Below are 23,058 nucleotides of genomic sequence, written 5' to 3' on the forward strand. Positions count from 1 at the left end.
ATAAGACTCAGCACTGCCTCCCTGGGATCTCCATGCTAGGCACAAGCTGGCAGGCAGAGACCAGCTCCAAATATCTGGATTAGCTGAAGTCACAACAGAGGAAAGGTGCATGCCGTGTATGCCACTGTGCACAACCACTGCAGCTCAAACCCTACGGGATCAAATGTCTATGATCAGTTGTGAGAGAGGAATGTCCTTTTCCACTTGATGCTGCAGCTGCTTCCCCCATCTCACAACTAGACTCAATCTTCCAATTTTTAGGAGCACAAATACAGGCCATCATTCTCTGACCTGGCAGCACCAACTCTGCCAGTAGCACCCACCTCTGTTTTTTTCTTATCCAGTCTCAGTGTCCTGCACTAGTACCAGGAGTACCACTGCTCCCTAATTTTGCTAGAGGCAGACTGAAAAGCAGCTTGAGAAGACTCACACAGCTCCCCAGGTCTGCACCCCAGTTCATGCTTTCAGAGCCAGTGTCTTCCTCCCTGGAACTCTCAAATAACTACTCTGTGAGTCCTTTACATATCCCACCTGAGAAGGGCATGGCTTTCTTCCTTCCCCCCAGATCACTTTCTCCCGTGTCTGATACTCAGCTCTGTGAAGGCCACTTCAAGACATGCCAAACAAGTTAAATACAACACTGCCTCAGACCCCAAAAGGGAGGCTAGATGTTTTTGAAGAAAGGATTGCAAATAGAGCTGTCACTGCAAACATGCCACGCGCCTCACTTTGCAGCTAACTCTGTTCAACAAAGCAGCACAACCCCCAGATGGGTTTTGCTCTTCCTTAAATGCTCAAGCAGGAGAGTCAAAGATGAGGGCAGGTAAAAACATCTGGTGGATCTAACAGGGCAGGGTTTAATCTGTATCTCTTTAGAAGATGTAGTGCCTGAAAGAAAACGCAGTATCTGCTTCCAGCAAGGAAAAGGAAGAATCTGGGTAACCTTTTGCTCTAAAACAGGGGGGGAAAAAAAAAAAATCAGGGCAAGAGGGACAAAACAATCTTCGTCCTCATTTTGCTGGTCACGCAAGCACAGGGCAGCCGCAGTTCCCGCTGCCCCAGCTTGGTCAGCAAATAATAACTACAATCAGCCCATTTTCACTAAGGCTTATAGAAACCAGGCTCCATGGTCTAGGGAAAGCTGCATCCCCTGAGAAAGAGGTAGAGCACAGACGGGATTTCCAGACCACACTGATAATTGGCTCACCGAAACCAGATAGGACAGCACACCCTCAGAGGTCATTGCTCGGCTCTACCATGCTTGCTCCAGATGCCATCCCTTTAAACATGGTTCCAGAGACCACACAAGGGTTAAATCTGCCTATAAATATCTGTTCTCAGCAGGGCTGCTGCTCTGAACCCTCCAGCCATCTGTTCTAGCTTTACCCTATCTAAGACTCTAACATCTGAAACACGCTTACAATTCTTAGGAGTGCTCCCAAAAATAGACCAGTGCCATGGCTTAGCTCCGTTGTTAGTGTCTGTGAGCACAGGAGCATGTGTACCAGTGCCTGCGCCAGCACAAGCCCAGAGTCATGCAAATATGAACACATCTGCCTCCATGACAGCGAGCAGGCCTGCACCAGCATGGGTCTGTTTGCATCCGTGCTGGCGTGGGTGTGCCTGCTTAACTGCAAATTCATGTGAATCCGCACGAGCGTGTTCATGCTGGTGTGAACCTGTACCTGTACACCTGTGCGTGTCTGCACCAGTGCGAGGGCGTGAGAGAAGGTGGAAGCCTCTCTTCTGGTGGATGTGATGGAAGTCTTGCTGTATCTTCTTCCTCGTGGGACAGTGCCGCAGGACACAGCCAGGTACCTCTCCCCCTGCAGCCCAACCCTGCTTGGCCTCAGCACAAGAAGTCCCACTGTATCCAGGCTCTGGCACTCCAGTCTAGACAGGGAGCCTCCCCTGTAGCACAGCAGGGAACAGAGGACACCAGTTCTCCTGTTTAATGCTTGTCTCAGCAAATTCAGCAGTCCTACCTCTGGGTAGGACTCTGGGTACCTCTGAGGCACCAGAACCTCACTGCAAAAGCAAGGGACGCCTGATATGTGTGAGGCCCAGGACACACCACCCTACTCACATCCAGCTGTGGCTTGCAGGATTTTCTCAAACACACCTAAAAGCGCAGGCAAGGTTGCAGATATAACAGCTTTGGAGCAGAGCGGGCTCCAAATCTCATAGCTCTTTCCAAACATCACAGCCATAAGTGGGATCACCCTTCTGACTGCCAAGCCCATTAGCCTCACTCCACATGGGCAAATCCAGGAGACAATGATCATCTTCATGATCAAAAGCATCTTCATGATCAAAATAGGAAATGAGTTGTTAGCTCCCAAATCTGGACATACCATCCAGGAGCAGACATACCATTCTTCTGAGCATCCTCGGGACACAGCGCTGCCCACCAGCTCCGTGCCAAACAAAGCTCATACTCAAACTCTCATTTTTCACTGGAGACCATCACAAAGAAGCTCAGCCCTAGCTGCTGGCCCTGCTGACACCACATCATAGGATGATGTGCATGCACGGCCCCAGGGAGGGGACACACATTGTCCATCCTCCACATAGTGACAACAGCCCGAGGATGAGATAGCAGCTGCATTTTCATCTCTAACTGCTTCCACAAGAGTGATTTTCCCTTACAGACCAAGTAAAACTACAGACAAAGCTTCAAACACAAAGTGCCTGGCTGTGTGGGATAGGGCTTTTTTGGAGTGCTGCATTTCTACCGGTCCCTAACCCCCATGGTGATGTGATGGCGAACACCTGCTACAACACAGCACACATGGTGCTAAGCCTCCTTGTCCAGCACATGCACACACACAGAGCCCACTGATGGGTAACACTGTGGGGGGCTCCCCCCAAGCTCTCCCTATAGGTCTGGGCCAGTGGAAGGGACTGAGTCCACTCAAGTGTTATTTGCCTTTTTCCAGAGTGCATTCAAAAGGGCACCTGACAAGTAGAAAGTACATACCACCACAGTTTTGCTCAGGGTTTCCCAAGCTGCCCATTTCCTTTCACCCCTCTGATGTACTGGACATAGCCAGCTAACTCCAAGAACTATAAGCAAGACTTAAAGTGAAGCCTAAAATACAGGTACTCCAACTCAGGTAACAACAGAAATGGAAAAGAGCTTGAAATTCCAGCTCTTCATTTCAGGCTTTGGCAGGGAGATGACCTAGGAAACAGCCTCAGCAGCCTGAGTCAACACAGCTGTATTCTGAGAGAGGAAAAAAACCCCATTGATCTAGGTATTGATTTGCTGCAGGAGTTTGTGTTTGTTTAAAAGTTTGCCCATGGGTCAGACCTTGTTACAAGCATCTTTCCTGGTGATGAGGTTAGAAACAGACTCTGCCAAACTCCAGTCACCTGTCTGGGGAGCAGAATGCAAGCAAGTCTGGAAGTTAAGTAGTCCCTCAGGGAAACTTCCCTCCTCCATTCCCTCAACTTCAAAAACCATGTTGTTCAGTGGAGGAGCACCACAAACAGCTGTAAGGCAGCATCAGCATTTTGAGGAGTCCAGCTAGGATGTAAACAGGGGGGCTGAAGGCCAGGCAGGTCATCAGAAGTTTCAGATGATGAGATGGAAAGGATTTAAACAGCAGATATATTTCAGGATTATTTCCCTCCCCCTCCCCCCCATCTGTCAGAAAGGACAATGAGATTTCGAGATCCCCACAGGTTTGCAATCCAACCAGGCAAGGACTGAAAAATGACACTGACTAGGACAAAACTGAACTGACAAGTCTTGTTTCCTTCTCTCTGGCAAAACCAAAAGCTCACAGGTTAAGTGCCAGGATCAAGTAGACATTCACTAATGGAGACAATTCCCAAAAGCACTGCACACAAAAAGTTCCTGTACTGGGTCAGATCTCCAGTGTGCTCCATGTTTGGTGGAAAACAATGGTATCCACTTCAGTACCTGGCCACTCTATTCTTTTCCAAACTGTTCCTCCTCTTCTGTCTTGAACGGCTGCTGAGTGAATGACCATGAATAAGTTTAAGGGAAAAGGGTGGCTCTGTAAGGCACAGTGATTCCATCAGAGACACTCAGGTATTGCTACAGAGCTCTACTCTTCCCACAACTCATCATGCCTATGGGCATAAGCTCTTAAGAAATGGGAAAGGAAGAGAACTGATGACAGGCTGAAGACTAGGCACTAGGCAGGAGATCCATCCCCAGCATCCTCCTGACCTCAAAGCTCCCCTTACTGCTCAGCAAGTGTGCAGCACCCATTACCCACTACTAATTTCCAGTCCTAGAAATCTCTGCCAACACCAGATCCCAATATCGCTTCTCACTTTTCCTCACCTATTCTGAGTTGCTGCCGTAATTCCTGTATGAACCGCAGATGTCTGCACACTGCACATCTCCAGCTTTACTGTACAGCAGACCATCAGAGATGGCCACCAGCCACCAGAGAAGAGGTGGGGGCATAACTACATGTGCAAAGACCTATGTCCTGGGGAATAATAGAGCTATCGTTCCACTCATGTCTGCATTCTCTGTGTGACATGTGGCAAAGAGGCTCAGCCTTACCAGCAACTTGTGGGTACCTTTCCCCACTGTGTTCTTAAGCTTTTTCTCCAGCTTTCCATTCCCTTCATTTCAACACAGCAAAATATTGTGAAGGATTTATTTTGCCTTTTAACATTTCTTAGCCCATCACATCCTTGCTAAAATAAAAAACAGTAAATCAGTTTCCCCCCTTCCCCACTTCTGCTGCCTTGCAAGTATGTCCCATGATTAAGTTGTGATATACACACAGGAAGAGGAAGCAGCAAACAAGTTCAGACCAGTGTGGGTATTCTCAGCTACTCCGTGGCTCACAGCAGGCAGCCAGCTGCTCACTCTCATGCAACCCCTTGCTGAAGAACACAGAAGCCAGTCAGACTACAGAATTTGCTGCATTGTATGCATTTGAAATAGGAAAAAATCAACATAGAAATTAAGAATTTCTGTCTCTGAAGCCAACTGGACAATGTGCATCTGAAAACTTCCCAGTGGAGGAGCCTCCTTTACTTACAGCTAAGTTTTTACTTCTGTGGGGTGCCACATACTCCAGCACCCAGTGACCCACTGCAAGCTGGGACACACGTTGAGATCCCATGACTTGTCACAATCTGTCACAGTTCAGGCTGGAACTAAGGCTAGCCACAAGGAAGGAGGGAAGGAGAAGAGCGAGTACTTAGATCACACCTGCTTTACCTCCTGCGCCATCTCCTCTCCACCCTGAGAATGGGTCACAAGGCTGCCCACAGATGGGGCTACAGAATTTGGATGCCTAGGAATTAAAGATGTTGATGGCCAAACCACAGGCCACAGCAAGAGAACCATCCCTTTTGCTCCCATCCTCAGGATCCAGGATACCTTGTGAGCAATCCAGCAGCATAAGGTGTTTGAAACCTGTCCAGCTGCCCATGCAGACTGCCACCAGAGCAGCCAAACACCCCTGGTTCCCCCTTTAAAAAAGAGCATCTTGCCCCTCTACAAGATGTTGGCTGTTCACACAGGAGCATTGTTGGCTCCCATCTTCCCAGTGGAAGTGGCAACTTCAGGGCACATTCCAACCAGACCATCCCTACACAGCAGCCAGGAAAACACTCAGGAACCTCACATGGCTTCTTGCCCCCTGAACGCCAGCCCATGGCCAGCACGGCTTCTGGGTGTCAGCGTCCAAAGAAGACTCTCCGTTCCCATCCTCCCAGGCCTGGCCTGCGTGGCCTTGGACATGGCACTTCACTTCTCTAACTGCCTGTAAGGCAGCAGATGCTGCCATTAGCCTGCAAAGGCCTGAACACAGCAGGGAGCTCCCTCTCCTCCCATGCAGCATCACTGTGAGCAGAAGCAAGAAGGAAAAGCCAGGCTGCTCTCCTGCACCTTCTCTCCCTAGGCTGATTCTGAAAATAAAAACCAGCTTCCACTTGTCCCAGCCCCAAGAGAGAAGGAGGCAGAAAGAGGTTTGTTGTAAATACATGAAACTGTCGCTAAGTGAAGGAGAAAAAAAATCCAGGGGGAAGGGGGATGGAACAAGGGAGGGGACAAAACCACATTTTTGCTTCTGGTGGCCAGCCAGCTGACTGACTCAGCCAGTTTGGTCGCTTGCCATATAGATTTAAAAACAAAACCAAGCCTCAGAGAGAGAAGGGGGCTCGGATGAATGTGCTTTTTTCTTGTGTGTAAAATCTGAGTTAATCTGAGTAAATCCTAGACCAGCCCAAGACATCTTTAGGAAAATGGCTTCCCTGCCTCATTGTGCCCAGACTTGTAGCACAGCACAGGTCTGCCAGTGCCAGTGCAGTGTGAGACTCCTGCTAAGGCACTTTGCTCCTGGCAAATGACTGGGTCTGAAAAAGAAGTGCGGTGAAAGCCTAAGGTTCCAGGGCTACCCTCAGAGCTGGTGTCCTGCAGCCACCTCAAGGGCTAAGGACTGCAGTCTGGGTCCCCAGGCAGGTGTCACCTGCCTGATGAGCGGCACGGCCAAGGCTAAGGTGACCTGCTCCATTCAATGTGTCCTATATCTGCTGGAAAGAGGGCTGTGGAGTCTAGGCTGCCTGCTGCTGCAGCTGCTCTCAGGCTATGGGCTACAGCTGCATTCTGTGGGCACCTCCTCACCTTTGCCTGCTCCTCACCAGAGGAATGTGCACAGGAGGTGGGAGGAGCAGGGAAGAGGTTGTTTTGAAATACCAGCTCCCATTTTATTTATCTGGATCCCACAGTGCCCATGGCATGGTAGCCACTTGTAAGAGTGTTCTGTTCCCAAAGAACTGTACAAACAAAAACACGTGCTCCCCACACCCTATGCAGCAGCTCAACATGCTGGCATGTTCAGCACAGCACCAAACAGGCAGTGGCACTGCACCATGCCAACTCGGCACTTCCATACAACTGGATGGTCACGAAATCCTATGTGAATAAGAAGCAGTTCTTGGCACTTTACAGCTGCAGCAGTCATTACAAACACTAGCTGGTGAAGGAAACCTCATGAGCCTCCCACGCAGTGATCTTCCATAGAAACTGGCCAGCCTCCCTGGCAATTAATCCATCGCTCACTGCAGGGAGTGCAGACAGAGTAAGTTACCTAAGGAGCTGATGACAGGTAAGTGCAAACCCTGCTCCTATTCCCATTTCAAGACAGCAGAACTGAGGCAAAGAAAAACCAAGGCCCCGTCCATAGCTGCCCCAGCCATCAGCAAGGCCAAGAAGAAAAGCTCTGCTCTTTGGTTCCTGGTGTCCAGCATGGACAATAAGACAGTACTGAAATGTGGTCCATCAGCAGAGGCCCAGTATCCCCATGGGGGCTCAGAAGAGGGGTGCAGATATGCACCCTGCAGGTGGAGGAAGCAGGTACAGGATTCACCCAGGGATTGCTGCAGCAAGGCACCTGGGGAGGCCACACTGGCTCATGCAGGAAGCAGGCAGACAGACACAAGTACAGCAGCCAAGCTGGATGGGACCCACCACTGTAGGGTGAGGGGCACTGTGCATGAACCAGTGGCTGGAGCTCTCCCCAGCCTTCAGCCTTCCCCCAACAGGCCTGCCTCACCTTATAGAGGTGTTTTGGGCTTGAGGAGGAGAAGTACAATATGGGGCTAGGGACAGAGTAGGGGAATGACAAGCAGAGGTTTGCAGTGAGCTAAAAGGGAAGATTTAATAACTGTTGGAAAAAATGGCTGCTTTATTGCAGGCAGCTTGTAAACCCTGGAGCCTGAAGGTCTGGGAGTAATTTCTCCCTCCCACGTGCTGGGCTCCGTTTGTACTGGGGGTCAGAGGCCAGTGCTTTTCCAAAGCATTCTGGGACAGATGCCAACTGGAGCAGGCTGCTCAACACCACTCCTGCAGCAGGGCCTGAGCTTTGAGCAGTAGGCTGGAGCTACTATTAACCCTTTGCAGGTTGATTTCTCCCTTCCCCCTCTCCTGGCTCCATCCCTCCGGTGCAGAGAAGACAGCTGCTGCAGGCTCACTGGGGCCAACCCACACGAGTCTGGGCTAGGGAGGCCACTGGCCTCCCAAAAGGGTCAGCTGATGCTTCGGTGTTGCCCAGGGCCTGTGCTTAGCTCCCTGTGTGCTGGCTCAGCCTGCTCCTGACCCGCTAGTGACAGAGTCCTGCTTGCAGGTCCAATCCAAGACTTGGACTCCTTACAGAGGAAAACAAAGAGCCCAGAAGAGTGACAGCCAAGCACTTGGGGTAAAGTCTTGCAGCAGCCTTGGCACAGAGGGAATGGTAACTCACAGGAATGCACCCAGCACCACCAGGGAAGAGAGAAGAGCCAGGTACCGCCCTTCTTGAGCCCAACACCAGTCCCTGCAGTCCATACACCTACACTTGCCATGCCACTTCCCTCTGGGAAGCTTTTGGGCACAAAGTCACAACCAGAGGCACAAACTGAGCCACTCACAGGAGAGAGTGCTCCTGTGGCCAGGCTCCTGCTAGACTCTTGACACCCCTTCCCTGTTCAAAGGAAGGATGTCCTCCCCAGCAAACTCCTGGGTCCTGGTGCTCCCTCTGCCTCCAATTATCAGTGCTTTCTTCTCAGGATAACATCATGCCCAGCTGCTTTCCCCTGCACTCCCTCACTGATCTCCTGGGGGAGGCAACGATTGGCCTCCACATGGCACCTTCTGCTTCTCAGCATTGGTAAACACCACAACCTACCAGTCCTTTCCTCCAGCTGCTGCTGACACCGTTATTCCTCAGTGGGGACTTTAAAGGCTGCCTGCCAGAGACCTCTAACCTCCTTAGCTGTCTCCTCCTAGACTCCGGGACAGGGTCTAGATGGCTGGAGGAAGCATGGATTTGCTGTGTCACCCCTGAATTCCAGCAGCTCTGGTTCACCCATGCAGCCAGATCGTGGCTTCCTGCAGCATTTCAGTTTCCCCTCTCAGGGATGTGTTGTGAATGTTTCTGGCCTGCAACCCAGCTCCTCTGCCCCCATCCCACTGAGTATTTGCCAGCACAAAAAGAAGAGTTGAATTCTGGTACACAGTGGCATCTCTTACTTCGCTCTCAAACCACATGCCTCATCCTTCACTTGCTTCACCTCCTTTGTGCTCAGCACCACACCAACAAGGAGAAGGGGCCTGTGGCTACTGCCCAGGCAAACAGCACACCCAAACACTCAGCTTGGGTCTGGCTGCCAGATCTACTCCAGGTTCTTTCCTTCTGTGCAGCAGCAGTGGGCCCAGCTACCACAGATGGGCATTCAGAAGTGTGCCAACAGGAGCACCTTGGCCCTGCTTTCCATGCAGCCTCTGGCCTCACTGCTCGCCGTCAGCCAGACTCTGTCCCACAGCTCCCATCTCTATGCCACATCCATCACAGGAATTCAGATGATTTTTCAGGCTCCTCCAGCAGCGTTTACACGGCATCCACAAAGCTCTTCCACTTCTTCTGACACCAGGCTCGGTCACAGTTCACAGTCTTACGAAGCAAACAAGGGGCCCAGAACCTGCTGTCAACTGTGTGCCAAGCAATACTTCTCCACATAACACCAAGCTGCCAGGGGGGATCTGGCTGTGCTTCTGCACTCCTCCACTGCAAAGATGGTCACATGAAGATGATGATCCCTTCTGCCTCCAAGCACAGAGTCATGCCTTGTATAAATCAGTTCAAATTGTGCTCACATCTTTCTAATCCAGGTACGAAATGGCAAATTTCCCTACTGGCTTTGTTTATCCCAATTTTCAAAGCTCCTGTTTTCATGTCCCACCTGCAACCCTTCCAGCTCCTTCTTCCAAAACTGCCTTTACACTCAAAGCTGCAGAATCCTCTTTCATCCTCCACCATCCCTCTGACTAATCCACATACCTCAGCCCTCCTTCTGGGCATACCCTGAGATCACAGACAGGCACTACCTTCATGCTCCCAGCTACTACTTCACTGGTTTCAGGAGAGAGGAGTTTGCTACACTTCTCATGCCCACTTCATTAAATCCTTCTGCTCCATCCCTCCCAGCTTCTCTGCTCTCCAGAGAAGTCCCCAGGCTAGAAGCATACAAGATGCAGCCAGGGCATCTTAGCAACTGTAGCTTAGGGGACTGCCTGGGCTTGGGGCAAAGATCTCTTAGGTTACTGCCACATCTTCTGGTACCAAATGCAAATACCCACAGATGGAAACCTGGCGCAGCAGCACTGAGAGACTGAACCCACAAAAATGCCCACAAAAATTACAGGTGCTTCCTACTGCTGAGATGGCTGGACTATCAAGTGTCTCAGCTTGGTAACAGGGATGTTACTCTCAGAAGACAGAAACCCACAGGCCTGTGGCCATCTACATCCAAGAGACACGTCTACTAGGCCAGAGCAGAAAGAAACAAAAGCTCCTATCTCCTGGAAGGGGTGGCATGAATACCTGCAGTAGTGAACTTTGCCACCGTTTGCTGCATGTGACATACTCAAGCCAGACACTGGCCCAAAGCATCCAGCTCGGGCACCAGGGCTGCAGTTCACAGCTGACCTAGCCACATCTGCTCCAGTCAAACAGCTCCAAGCTTTTTGCCCCAGACTCCCTGCCTGCCTCAGGCCACAGGCACTGGCTGGAGCCCTGCCAAAGAGAGGGCTGCCCATTTGAATCATAAACCAGAATCCAGTAAGCATCACCTTTAGTAAGCCTTTCTCCTCCATCAGGCACCCTGGTTTTTTTCAGCTATGATCTTGTGAAGCAGAAGGCTGCTTAGAGCCAAGCCAGCACCGGGGAAACCACCATTTCAAGGTCCTGAGAAGGTGCCTGTGAGAGCAGAAGGAAGCTTTGGTTGGGTGTGTGGGGGGTGATGCAAAGAGCAGGCTGTTTGCTGGGAAGCTGCTGCTGCTTGCCAGGAGGCAGTGGGGGAGGAGGCAGCAGATGTCTGCAGACAGCATTTGCTGAGAGCCTGCAGCACTCCAGCCCAGTGAGGGGAGGAAGGCAGCGGCTGGTGCCACTGCTGCTGCACTGTAATGGAACAGGACAAACACCACAGGGTCCACCAAGAAAGCTTATGTTGCTTTTCCCTCCAATAACCACTCCTTCAGCGATGGGAAGTGGGAGTCCTGGCACCTCAGCTAGGGTTACAGAAAGATTTCAGGATGACTCCTGAGAGACCTCAAAGGCAGGAGGAGAAATCCCTGTCATGAAAACTACAAGACCCTCTTGTCCTGGAAGCAGTGGCAGCTGCAAACCCCAGCACAGCTGTTGTGCTGGGGCCAAGTCTGTCTACAGGGCCTTGGCGAAGGCAGCGTGCCACAGCCCATGAGCTGCCTTTACTCCTGGCATTTGCAACAGCTGGACACTCACAGTAAGAGCCCAGACAAGTGCCTAAGGGTGGATGGACAGCAGAAGGAAGAAGAGAGACCAGTTCTGGCTGCGGCCTCCCGTTTTGAGCACTGGAGCCAAAAGGGTTCCCCTTTTGCCCCCCCCCCCCGCAAATGGAGGACGCTGAACAAGGCCACCAGCACCATGGCAGTGAGCCAGTGAACCCAATCCCAGCCGTGCTGCTTTTGTTGCAAGCATGAGTTGCCGGTGAGGCTCCAAGTCAGCCCACGTGGTTCTCATTTCCTGCCTCTGGGCAGGGGAGGTTGGCTTTCTCCCCATCCCACAGCAGTGAAGCTGACCAGAGGAGCTCTACAACCAGAAGCTACCTTGCAACTACCCCTCTCCCATGGGTTCTGTCCTGAACCTGAGATGTGGTCAGCCAAGCAGCATTGGGTCTGAAAAGTCATACAATCAAAGGAAGCAGCACCTTAGAAAATTGGTCCTTTGGCACCGGGACCCCCGAGGGCAGTAGCAGGTCCCAGGCAAACCATCCTACCATCCATCAGAGAGGATCCTGACCATCACCAGTGACTACAATACTCTCACTAAGTCGCTGCTCACACTGTTCAATGGGACTAGAAGACCCCCAGAAAAATTGGCATTTGCCCGTTTCAGACTGAGAGGAACTGACTTCACCCAGAGGAGTACCTTTGACTCATTCAGCGATAACATCCACAGGATTGTTCAGATCAAATCATGCAGTTCCTGGGTTCTCCCTACAGCATACTGAGATGCAGTCTGGCAGTTGGGTCCACTTGAGTCCTCTTAGAATAAAAATTAATTGATATGCAAATCAGACAAGGCATTAGACTAGTCCACTGGCAAAGAGCAATGCACAGATTCCTCACTGTTTCAATGCTACAATCCCAACTCCGCTTTTTGAGCCCAGGGTCAGCCATTAGCCATGGCTCACCACTGCAGGGAGGATCCCACAAACACACACCTTGTGTGCAAAAGAGAGCCTGGATGGCACGTGTTCTTGAGCCAGGTCCCAGCTTTGCCTCATCCCCTCCCTGATCATCAGCATGTCATGTCTGGCAGAAGCACTGCTCAGCTCTCACCTCAAGCTGAGCCACTTGCACACAATCCAAGTCAAAGTACAGGCACATCAATATCTGTGCCCAGTGGGGAGGCAAGGAGGTAGCACTAGAAGTAGGAGCATAACTTCCTGGAGTGTTTGCTACTGGGATTCTCCTATCAGTTTCCAAGAAAGATCAACTCTTTGCATACCCCTGGTAGCTTTTCCAAAAACACTGCAAACAGCCACAGGATAACCCACAGACAGGAACAGCCACAGATCAAACAGTGAAAGAGCAGCCACCCAATATGCTCAGGACCAGGTCTTGGAGGAAGGACAATGCCAAAACATGGCATTACTCTTGGATATGCCCAGTTCTCCTTTCTCCCCTTCCAATTAACTAACCACCAGCCACAGTTACCTTCTTCTGCAGTCCTATTTCAACCAGAGGCTGGGCAAAACAAGTAACTTCTCCATCTGGTTGCAGTGAGATGAATACAAGCTGGGTGTCATCACCCAGACAGGAATCAGCAGCCCTGAACAATGTCAACATTGTCCCTTCCCGGTGAAAGAGCTCGGAAAATGGCCCTGCCAGCATCGGCCTCAGAAACAGAAATCCCAGGGTGGCTAGTTTGCTTCACTGCTTTTAAACCCACTGTGGACCTTCATGGACCCCTCCAAGGGCCTGCAGGCTGCTACTGAGAATTCTGGGGAAAAGACTTACCAATGACAGACTATTATTTCAACAGCTTCAGAAAAATGCCTGGGGCCCTTAAACTATGGTGGAGAAAAGAAAAGGAATACTAAACCCTAATAATATAAGGAATATATTTTAATCAGACTAGGACTTTGTGGAATTACTTTTAATTAAAAAGCATAATAAACTAAATGATAAACATTTGCTACCAATAGCTGAGTCTCTGAATATTCTGAAATCACAAGGTGGGGTGAGAAGCAATTGCTTACTTAGCAGGTAAGGTCCTGACCACACAAGCAGGTGGAAAAATCACTCTTTTCACTAAAACAACACATCAGGACTAAAGTTATATCAAAATATTTGGAAACAGCTGGATACTTCTTTGCTGAAGCTCTGCTTTAGGCAAAGTAACTCTTAACAAGAAGACGCTTACAATTTCAACTTATGAAACTGACTTTTAAAGAGCAAAAACAGGTTTGGGTTTTGAAAAGGTTTTTATTTGCTTTGATTTATTTTTCTTTTTTTAAGAGAATGAGGAGCAAAAACCCACACTGAATTTTCCAGTGGAGGTGGGCACTCTAGGCAGATTGTTACTGAACCTCTGACCTGTGGATATGTTTTGGAAAGAGGGGTGCCACAGACTGAAGCACAGCCATGCTCCTGCACTTATCTGTGCTTCCTTTGGGTTTGTACTGCTCCTAAAGACAAAGACGACAAGCAGGGCTTGGTCTTTTCTTTCTTAGTGTCAAGTTCACATGAAACAGAATTTCCCACTGAAAATCTGGTAACTAATTAAAGAGAACAAAAATCATCCACTTCAACCATTCTAAACCATATATATGCAGATGGCATCACAGAAATAAATAACAATAAAGTATTTAACTATTTTTTCAGTAGTCTCCCCAGCAGCTTCCCACATGTTTTGAGCTCTGAGAATGAGCAGGGATAGAGAAGCTCATCACTGCAAGAAGCCAACAGGATGGCCACTCTCATAATTTCCAGGAGCAGAGTGAAGGTGCTTGGCCTCTCCTGTCAAATGTAATCTCAGCTTCTACACATGAGCCCCAAGAAAGGAAAGGGGACGTACCACTCATTTCTGAGGTGGAGGAGGGGACACTGGCATGAGGAGGTGCTTTTTCTCCTGCCCAAAATAGCAGAAAGCAGGGGATGGGTAGAGCAATGAAAAAAGGGAGTGTAGGGCACAATTCTGGTGCCCGCATTTCACTCTTAGGGCTACCAGGGCTGCACAGGCTGCCAAATCAAATAGCTATCCTGAGCCACGCTCCTGACAAGTGTAACAAGCAATGCCCTCAAAGCAGGACCAGAGTGAGGCTCCTTCCACCCAGAGCCATCACTGCCCATGTCTGATGCTCATCCACAATGACTGGCAGCAGCTGATGCCTATAGATTGCACAGAACCCTCTATCCCTCCCATTGGATAGAGGGTTCTACAGTCCTACAACTCCTCAGGCTGCTGTGTTTTCACACAAACCAGTTGGTTTTGGTCCAACCAAAACACCTATCCCAGTCTCCACAGATGTGTTTTCACCATTGGAAAGGGATCTGGGACACTGGGAGGACATGCAAGGAAGATGGCAAAGAGCAGCCTGTACCCTTAGTGCCTCTCCACACAGAACAAGTACAGAAGTACTTGTTGGGACATCCATGACATCACTGGTGGGCTCTCTTGAAGGAAATCAGACAAATTCAAGGGCAGACTTCCAGCACCTCACCAAGGGGCAGTTTATCCAAAACAGAGGGCTCCTTCCTCCCTTCTCAGCATCATCTTACAGAGGGAAGGCAGGTAAGACACCATTTATTTTGGGTCCCAGTTTCTCTTTCTGTAACGTGGTTTTTCATCCAAAGGGGGAAATTACGTAAGACTATCCCTCTTGGGTCAAACATTGTGTGGCAGCACCTGCATTCTTTGCCCTATGCCCACAACACCCTGCCTGGGCACCATGCTATCTCCGGATAAGGAAACCACCAGCACGGCACCTGGTGGCAATCCTTCCCCTGAGCCTTGGGGGACTGACACACAGCACATCCATGTAGCCTGCAACCACAGTAGAAATAAAACCACTGCCATTCAGAAAAAGCATAATTAACAAAGATTAAACAGACAGTGGCTATACTGGCATCTGGAGGGAAGACACAGACCACCACCTCCCTGCAGCAAAGGAGTCACTGCTTCCTGTGTCCATGGTGCATCCACCAAGTGCCCTGCAGGTCTTGCCCCCACTGTGCCCACTACGGGGAGGTGCACCAAGACCACTCACCCTGATCACTGAAAAGTGTATATACTACCATATATAAAATCCTTCCCGTGTTCTTTCCCAAGCTCATCTCGCCCTCTCTCAACTGGGACCCCCTCATAAAAGTAAGAAGAGACAGGCCTTTCCTGGCATTTCCTTTTTCTGAAAAGGCTGTAAAATTTTCCAAGCATAGCTAAAGCCAGAGCAAAGTTTGTCAGGAGCTCAGCTCGTTAGGCTGCTGCTCAAGGAGCCCCGCGGGAGGCACAGGCTGCGTAATTCAAAACATCTTGGACCCTGGAAAAGAAAATAAAAACCAGGCTGTGAGAATGAGGGGGGCAGCTCCAGCTCCAGTGTAACCCCTGCTCTGGGAGCACCCCAACTGCAGAGCGCAAGCAGAGCTAAAGCGCAGCAGAGGTGCTGCGGCCAGCCCAAGTGGAGCTGGCACCAGGCAGAGGAAATTCCAAGCCTGTTGCTTCTGGCAGCCACACCGGGCCCTGGCTAGAACCTCGGCAACCTGGAAACCAGCTACTCAGCAATTTTCTTGCCATCCAGAGGACTTGGTCTGAACCACAGTTTCACTTCACCCTCCCTGCCCAAGAGGCAGGGAACACCAGAGGGAAAGAAACATTTGCTCAAAAGCTGTCATGACCAAAGTCCCCCCAAACTGCTCTGAGAAGACAGTCTGGAGCTGCTGCTATTGCCCCCACTCCCTCGTTGCATCTGAGGGCAAGCAGTGCAGAGGAAACTTGCTTTGACTAGCCCTAGGTCTCCCTGATTCCTTTTGCTCCTTGCCAGAGGAAAGTTCAAATAAGGCTGCACAGAGGCAGGACACAGGCAGCTTTCAGCCTAGCCTAACTGCCACACTTGAGGCTTGCCTGTGGCCAGACCTGCTCCATTCAGGCCCTGTCTGGCCCAATCCTCTGCTACAGATCAGTGCCGGAATAAATCCTGCCAAGGAAGTGGTGAAAGCTCCAGTGCTGCAGGGGTTTCCACAGCCTTGGCCAGCTTGATGTTGACAAGACTTGACCAGAGATGCAGCCCTTCTGCCCAGTTACTAACCCTCAGAGCTCTCCATCCAGTTCCTCCCCACCCTGAGCAGGGAGACCTACAGTCTGGATTGCTGGGACCCTTGCCTTTTATAAGCCACCTTTTTATAGGCCAGCGTCCTTTCACAACTGCAGCCTTTCCAGAGGCCTGAAGCCTAGCACAGCAACAGAACAAAGCAACAGTCATTGTACCCACTGCTGGAGCCCCTGGCCATCTGAAGGAGAGTACAGCTCTCATACACATATATGTGCTGTTCATACACGGCTATTTAGCAGGATCTTTCTTCCAAAGAGTGTATTAAAATTTTACTTTCTATTAGGAAGGCAGCAATGCTTCAGTGTCCCTGCCTGAAGAACCACATAACTGATGCAGACCTGACCAGACAGGTACCATGCCTTGGGTGGCAAGACATGGAAGATCGCTCATGAAGCAAACTTCAGCAGGGGATACACTGCAAGCAGAGAGAAACAGGTTCCTAACATAAACCCTTAAGAGAAAGGTTGGTATGGCCCTCCAAATAAAGGCATAGCATTCTTGGAGAGCAGTATTTCTTCTGAACATGGGACAAGGACCACCATGTTCCTTGGAGTACCAGAAGCTCTACTCAGTAGCCAAGGACACAGTTTGCAACTCTGCTGTAATCACACATGTCATAGCTTTCTAACTTCAGCTGGGCAAATCTTGCTGGAAAACTCAAAGATGCACGGGGCATTGAAGATACTTCAAGAGAGGAATGCCTGACCTCCAGGTTCTCAGAGGAATAGAAAACCTTGCTTATGCCTTGAACAGGAGGCTGAGACGAGAGAGGCAACAGAGTACGAGTGATGAGTAGGAACTCGGAATCCTGGCTTCTGTCCCTAGCTCTATTCCCTTCCTGTCTTTGGTTAAGTCACTTCCTTTCACTTTTCCTGCCAGCCTCTATTTTGAAGGTAAAAAAAAGCAAGCCCTTGCTTCTGCAGAGTGCTTAAAACCTCTTCTGCCATGTGACAAGGCAAAAGATTGCTGTGGCCAGAGGCTGCAAGACACCCAGCATGCAGGAGCCACACTGCTCACACAAACCCCAGCAGAGCCTGGTATTTCCTGTGCTTACATTTTGAGAAGCACAGAGTCTGTAAAGTAAGTGCCACAGAGCATCTTCAACACAAAACATATCCTGGCCCATTTCTCTTCTCAGCCACAGGAGAAGGAGCTGAGCAAGGAAAAGGAAAGCTACTCAGCTGACCTGTGACAGAAAAAGCAGTGCAACTGAACACAGCATTGCTCTGGACAGCACACCTCGCAAGGAGGTGGCTGTTAAACCAGTAGCAGCAAGGATGGGGAAGATCCGGCAATACCTGAGGCAGCATTAAAAGGGGAAAAAAAACCCACAACAAAATAAAACTGAAAAAAAACTAACCCAACTAGCACCCTGAAGAGACACAATAGTGCAGATGTGCCTGAGGAGCACAGCCCTCCTGCTCCCTAACAGATCCATCCTGTGGCTTCCCACATACTTTGGGAAGAAAGAAGACAAGTAGGCATAGGCAGGAACAAGGAGCACTCTGTGGTTTTGCTCAGTATTTCAGTCCATCTCTCACTCAGGAGGAGCTCTGCTTTGCTTTCCAAGTCTCGCCCTCTCTGGCATGGATCACAAACCTGGCTTCTGGCCCAGGACTTGGCTCCAGCAGTGCTCATCACCAAACGGTGACGCCCCACCTCTGGGCACAGTGCATAGCACAGTCCTAAAGCCATCTTGAGACTGTTACCCCAGCATCAGAAGAGGCTTCCCATCATCGCCCAGCTGGGGTTCCAGGCATCCTGAGTTGCAGCTGAAAAACCCAACACTTAAACACAGCTCCAGCTCCTTGAGGGAAGAAAAACCCAGCATCAGAGTGCTGTTTGCCCTAGTGGCTCCAGCTGAAGCTCCAGACAAGGTGCCCACACTGGGGAAGTCCTGTCTCCCAAAGATGCCTAGGCATAGCTTAGCCTAGCCATAGTGTGTTCCTCTGCCTGGAGCTGCCCAGAAAGATGCAGCAGGATGATGCCAGGTGAAGGCATTGCCCTCCCATCACAGGCAGTGGCAAAGGGGCTGGAAACCACAGCCTGATGCATTCATCTGACAATTCAGCAAGGATAGCAGGAGATACAGGGAAGCCACCTGTGCCCAGACACCAGTAGCTGTCAAAGAACCAGACCACCTCTTCATAAAGAACTGAGCAAGTGGGAAGCAGGCATCATTGCACTGACTGTGCTCAGTAGGGACATGCACTCAGTGAGAGCAAGACAGGTTCCTATTTCTCTCTTCAGGGCACTGCAGCCCATTATCCTCACACTGGTTTCTGCAGTGCAGGGTTGTAGCTGGCATCAAGGCAACCCTGTTTATTTCAGAGTCATATTGTCTTAGATGGCCCATCCCACACCTTGAAAGAGGGGCAGCAGCAGCACCAGATCCAGGCCCAAGCAAGCAGGACTTGAAGACAGTCAGGACCCCCAACAGCAGCACGCCCATTTCCAAGGCTTGGTACAGGCTTCAGATAGCCATGCCAAGACAACTCATGCTCTGTCTTCCTGCCACACCATGGCCCAGGCTGCCCTGGGGACCAACAAGCGCTGATCTGCAGGCCAAAGATGCAGGGAGAGAGCAGGACTCCCAACAATCTGCCTCTCCATAGCGTGGCTTTCTCTTAAATCAGAAGCAAGTGCCAGTGACACTAATGGCTTCCTCTACACTATCTCCTGCTGAGTATAACCCTATGGCAACTGCAAATGCCATCGCAAACTGGTCCAAATTAGAACAAAATTCATCACCCTCTCCGTCTTTGAGTTTCAAAGAAGATCAGTAGGAAGAAAAAGAAACCAGTTCTCTGTTCCCAGGAAGGGTCCAGTGCTAAGATGATGACCTGCAACAGGCACCACAGAAGAAGGAAGGGTGCCTCTCATCCAAGCCATGTGGTTTGGCTGGTGCTGCCTCCCCAGGAGAGGCTGATGAAGTACAAAATACAGCAACAGAGACCATGCCCTCCAAATCTCCAGTAACAGTTCCTGGGTACCTTCCACACAGCACTGCCAGAGACAGAGAAGAAAGGAAGCCAAACCAAAGCAGCAAAAACTGGCCCACTGGAAATCAGCACACAACTTCAAAACAGAAGTCGAGAAGAACTGATGAATATCACTGTAGCCATCCTGGCTATCTGCACCACACAGAGCTGCTGAAGATGCACAACTGAGAAGCAAAGAAGCCACCACACTTCCTAGGCCCCTTGCTCCAAGACAGGTGTATTCCACAGCTTCAGCTCTGTGAGAAACCTCATAAGGTAACTAAATCTCATGGAAACCAGCTACATAAAGTCAGAATCCACAGCTCCCACCACCCTCTGGAAACACGGGACCACACATGAGATCACCAGAAAATGCATTTTCCAGTCAACATCTTCTGGGAGGAAAGGAGAGCTGACTGGCACCAAGTCCTGACCTGCATTAGATTCTGATTTTCCAGAAGGGTCGTGCTGGCAATCCTCCTTGCACTTTGCTGATACAGCTTAAATAACACTGACAAAATATTGCTGCATCTGTACATATCACGATGATATCTCTACCCTGAATTATATTATATATCCATGCATCTACATACCACATTTCCTGTTAAGAATGTCAAAAGTAGTCAGACATAGCACAAGTCTCCTGTGTGCCCTCTCTCCCACCACCCACGCCCCTCCACCCCCCGTTCAGGGCACTGGCATGATGCTGGGTCTCAGCCAAAAGACTGCACGAGGAAAATGACATTTTCAGAGCAAGCTCTGGGCTTCTGCCTGGCTAAGGCTGTTGGGGGACAGCCGACCTCCCCGGGAGGAGGCAGTTACAGAAACTTAGGAGCAGGCTCACAGGTGGAAGAGACTGCTGATGCATTCTCAGAAAGGAACAGCAAACTTGTGCTTTTCCACATGGGACTTATTCTCCCAGAAGAGACCAATTTGAGAGCTCTGTCAGGCAGGGTATTTAAAACTCAATGGAGCCCTAAGGAATTAAGCGCTGAAAGCCAGCCTGTGCCACCTCCAGGAAATGACTAGACCTGAGCAGATTAAAACCCATTACAGGAGCACATCTGGACATCTGAGGAACACAGACATATCCTCAAGTGCTTTGACTGCTAAGAACTTTCCCTCCTAGCAGCAGCAAAGCCTGACGCAATCACCTGAGACAGGGCGAAGAAGCAAGGGCTGTTCTGATGCCACTTCTGAACTGGACACTGTACTGACAAGAGATGGGGGTGAAAGAGACAAAAAACAATCCCAGGACCCATCCTGGGACCCTGAAACCAGCTGAAGAGTAACAAAGAGCAATGCCTCTACAGCAGTAAGAAACAGCCACTGGTTGGGACACAGCTGATGCTCCCCAGAGAGGGAACCAAGAGCCTCCTTCCAGCTACCCCCTCCTTTCCACATCCATCCACACAGCAAGCGCTGAGAGAAGGGAAAGCACTCACAGTGTCCAGCTGGAGCAAACAGCAGGGGAAAGAAGAAAAAGCAAACTTTTTTTCCTCCCCAAAACAGCAAGTATGGAGGACATGATGCCAGCTGGGTTCACAACTTCATAGAAAAGTCAAAGGCTGAGTTGAGCTTGGACCTGAGAAACTCTAGGCCAGTATGAGCGAAGTCCACAGCTCGTGGGCTGGAGTTTGCCTGGAACTAAAGTGCAACTCCAGCACATCCTTGGCAGCTGCCCTGGAGCTGCGTGGCTGAGTGAGCTTGCCGTGTCTAGCTCTGTGATGGCCTAGTTGCTTAAAGAGGTCTGTCACCTCTGTCACACAGTGGCCAGAGAGCCACCTTCCAACAGCAACACAGTGAGATGCAAAAGAGCTTAAAAGTACAAAACACAACTATTTGACTTTCATCAACTGAACAAGTGTGGTTTCTAGTTTCTAAGTAGGCTTTCCTTTAGCTGTTTGCCTGTTTATTTCTTTCCGGTGGTAGGGATGTGGAAAGGGGAAATGCCCTTTCAGGGGGAGGGAGACTCAGTAATACCTACAACACTGCATCACAGAAAATACCATAAAATGGGCTTTCTAGGTAATGAAGAGGCAGGTCAGGGTGGTAAGGAGCAACCAATCCCACCACCTGCCCAGCCAAAATGGCAACACACACATTAAAAGACAAGCAAAAAGGTTCTTCAGCACTTAGATTATGTATGCTCTGGAAAAAGTCCCAACAGAGCAGACAGCTGTTGTAGAGACAGCACACTGATATGCTCATCTTTCCACCAAGGAGAATCAGGCAGCAACACTGACCTGGGCATTTTTGCACTTGCACCAGCCTTGGGTGTGTATTACACACCCGTGTGGTGGCAGCCAGCATTATCACAGGCACCACAGTCAAAGGAGGTCTTGATTCAGCACTAACATAGCCTTGCCAAGCGACCTTGGGCAAATCACTTCCTCGGTGACTCACTGCTCTTATCCCTCCTGCCACCAAAGTAGCAAAGCAAGGCACACACACAACCCATGTATGTGATTGATGGACGGAAGGAGCTGCATGTGATTACTGCACGCCTGGCATGAAACTGCATTTCAGCAGGGTAATGAGTGGTAGCCACATTCGCAGAACAGATCCTGCAGGTCAGGAGTGTGCAGCTAAGGCTCCTGTAGCATCATTCTGCAGCCAAAGGCGCATGGTTGTCCTCTGTGCCACGCCATCGGCAGCCCTTTGCCTGGCAGAGCCAGGACACAACCGTATGCTGCCACAGCCTGACACCCTGTCAAACAGAGCTGCCCCCAAGGCGTGCAGACGCTGCCGCACACAACAACACAACAGCCTGCCCTGTCATGTAGCATTACTTATGTGCTCAGATATGCATCCTTCTCGCATTTCTATTCCAGCAAGTGGTTGCTAGCAGAACGGGGCTGGAACAAGTTCACCACCTGCTAAAGACACGTCCCTAATACAATGCAGGGGAGGTTTCGTTACATCGGTTCCTTCCTGTGTGCAAGGAAAATACGTATGTATATGTGGTGCTTCTCTCAGTTTTCTTCCAAGCTGACCACATGCCTGATTTATCTCAACAGGGAACCGAAGCCTATCGAGTTGAACACTGCAAACAGAGGAGAGAGGTCTCCCCTGACAGTTAGGATGGGCCCTGACAGAAGCGTTTGTTTAAACCCCACGTGAAACGTGGCGAGTTCCCATTCTCCCTGGGGCTTTAACAGCACCGATAACGTCTTGCAAAATCCAGATCAGCTCCGGTAAAACCAGATGCAACACGAGTAAGTTCTTTGCACCTAAAGAAAAGCCCCAGTCGAGGCACTTTTGTCCTCGAGGAATCGCCTGCGGCCGCAGCAGCAATGGGTGACAAGGACGTGGGAAGAGAGGTCCGCGAGAAGTGCGAGCGAATCCGCAAGGGTCCCGCGGACCAGGGGCAATGTCCAAGGCAAACGGGGGCGCTGACAGCTCATCCCCAGCCGGCCGGACTCGGCGGGTAGGCCGAGCCGAGGCCGGCGTCGTCCCCCCGTCAAGTTATCGCCGCCCCCGGGAGCGGTGGTACGGCGGCTAGCCCGGAGTCTCCAGCTCGGACGGCGGCTCCTGGCCGCCCCTCCGGCCGGATGACAGCCCCGAGGCGGGCCCGGCTGCGCGGGGCAACGGGTCGGTGCGGGGGCGGCGCGGAGCCCCGGCTCCCCCCGGGCCGGAACAATGGACGGCAGCTGCCCGGGCCTGGCGGGGCACTCACCTCGGCGGCGGCGGAGCGGCTCAGGGTAGGCCGGGAGAGCCCGCCGGGGCG

At 50.7% G+C, this 23,058-nt stretch overlaps 1 protein-coding gene across 3 annotated transcripts in view; it reads right to left on the minus strand.

The window, feature by feature from the left end:
• The window catches only part of BCL9L (BCL9 like), a 65,387-nt gene that overhangs the window by 24,799 nt on the left and 17,530 nt on the right, over positions 1-23,058 (minus strand). The window contains exon 1 of one of the 3 annotated variants that reach the window (XM_015649625.2): positions 23,008-23,049. The exons of the other annotated variants lie outside the window; for them this stretch is intronic. The gene's annotated coding sequence lies outside the window, so the exon portion shown is untranslated. Of the gene's footprint in view, positions 1-23,007; positions 23,050-23,058 lie in introns of those variants that run through there. 3 annotated transcript variants of the gene reach the window in all.

Source organism: Parus major, chromosome 24, assembly GCF_001522545.3.
Source record: "Parus major isolate Abel chromosome 24, Parus_major1.1, whole genome shotgun sequence".
NCBI lineage: Eukaryota > Metazoa > Chordata > Aves > Passeriformes > Paridae > Parus > Parus major.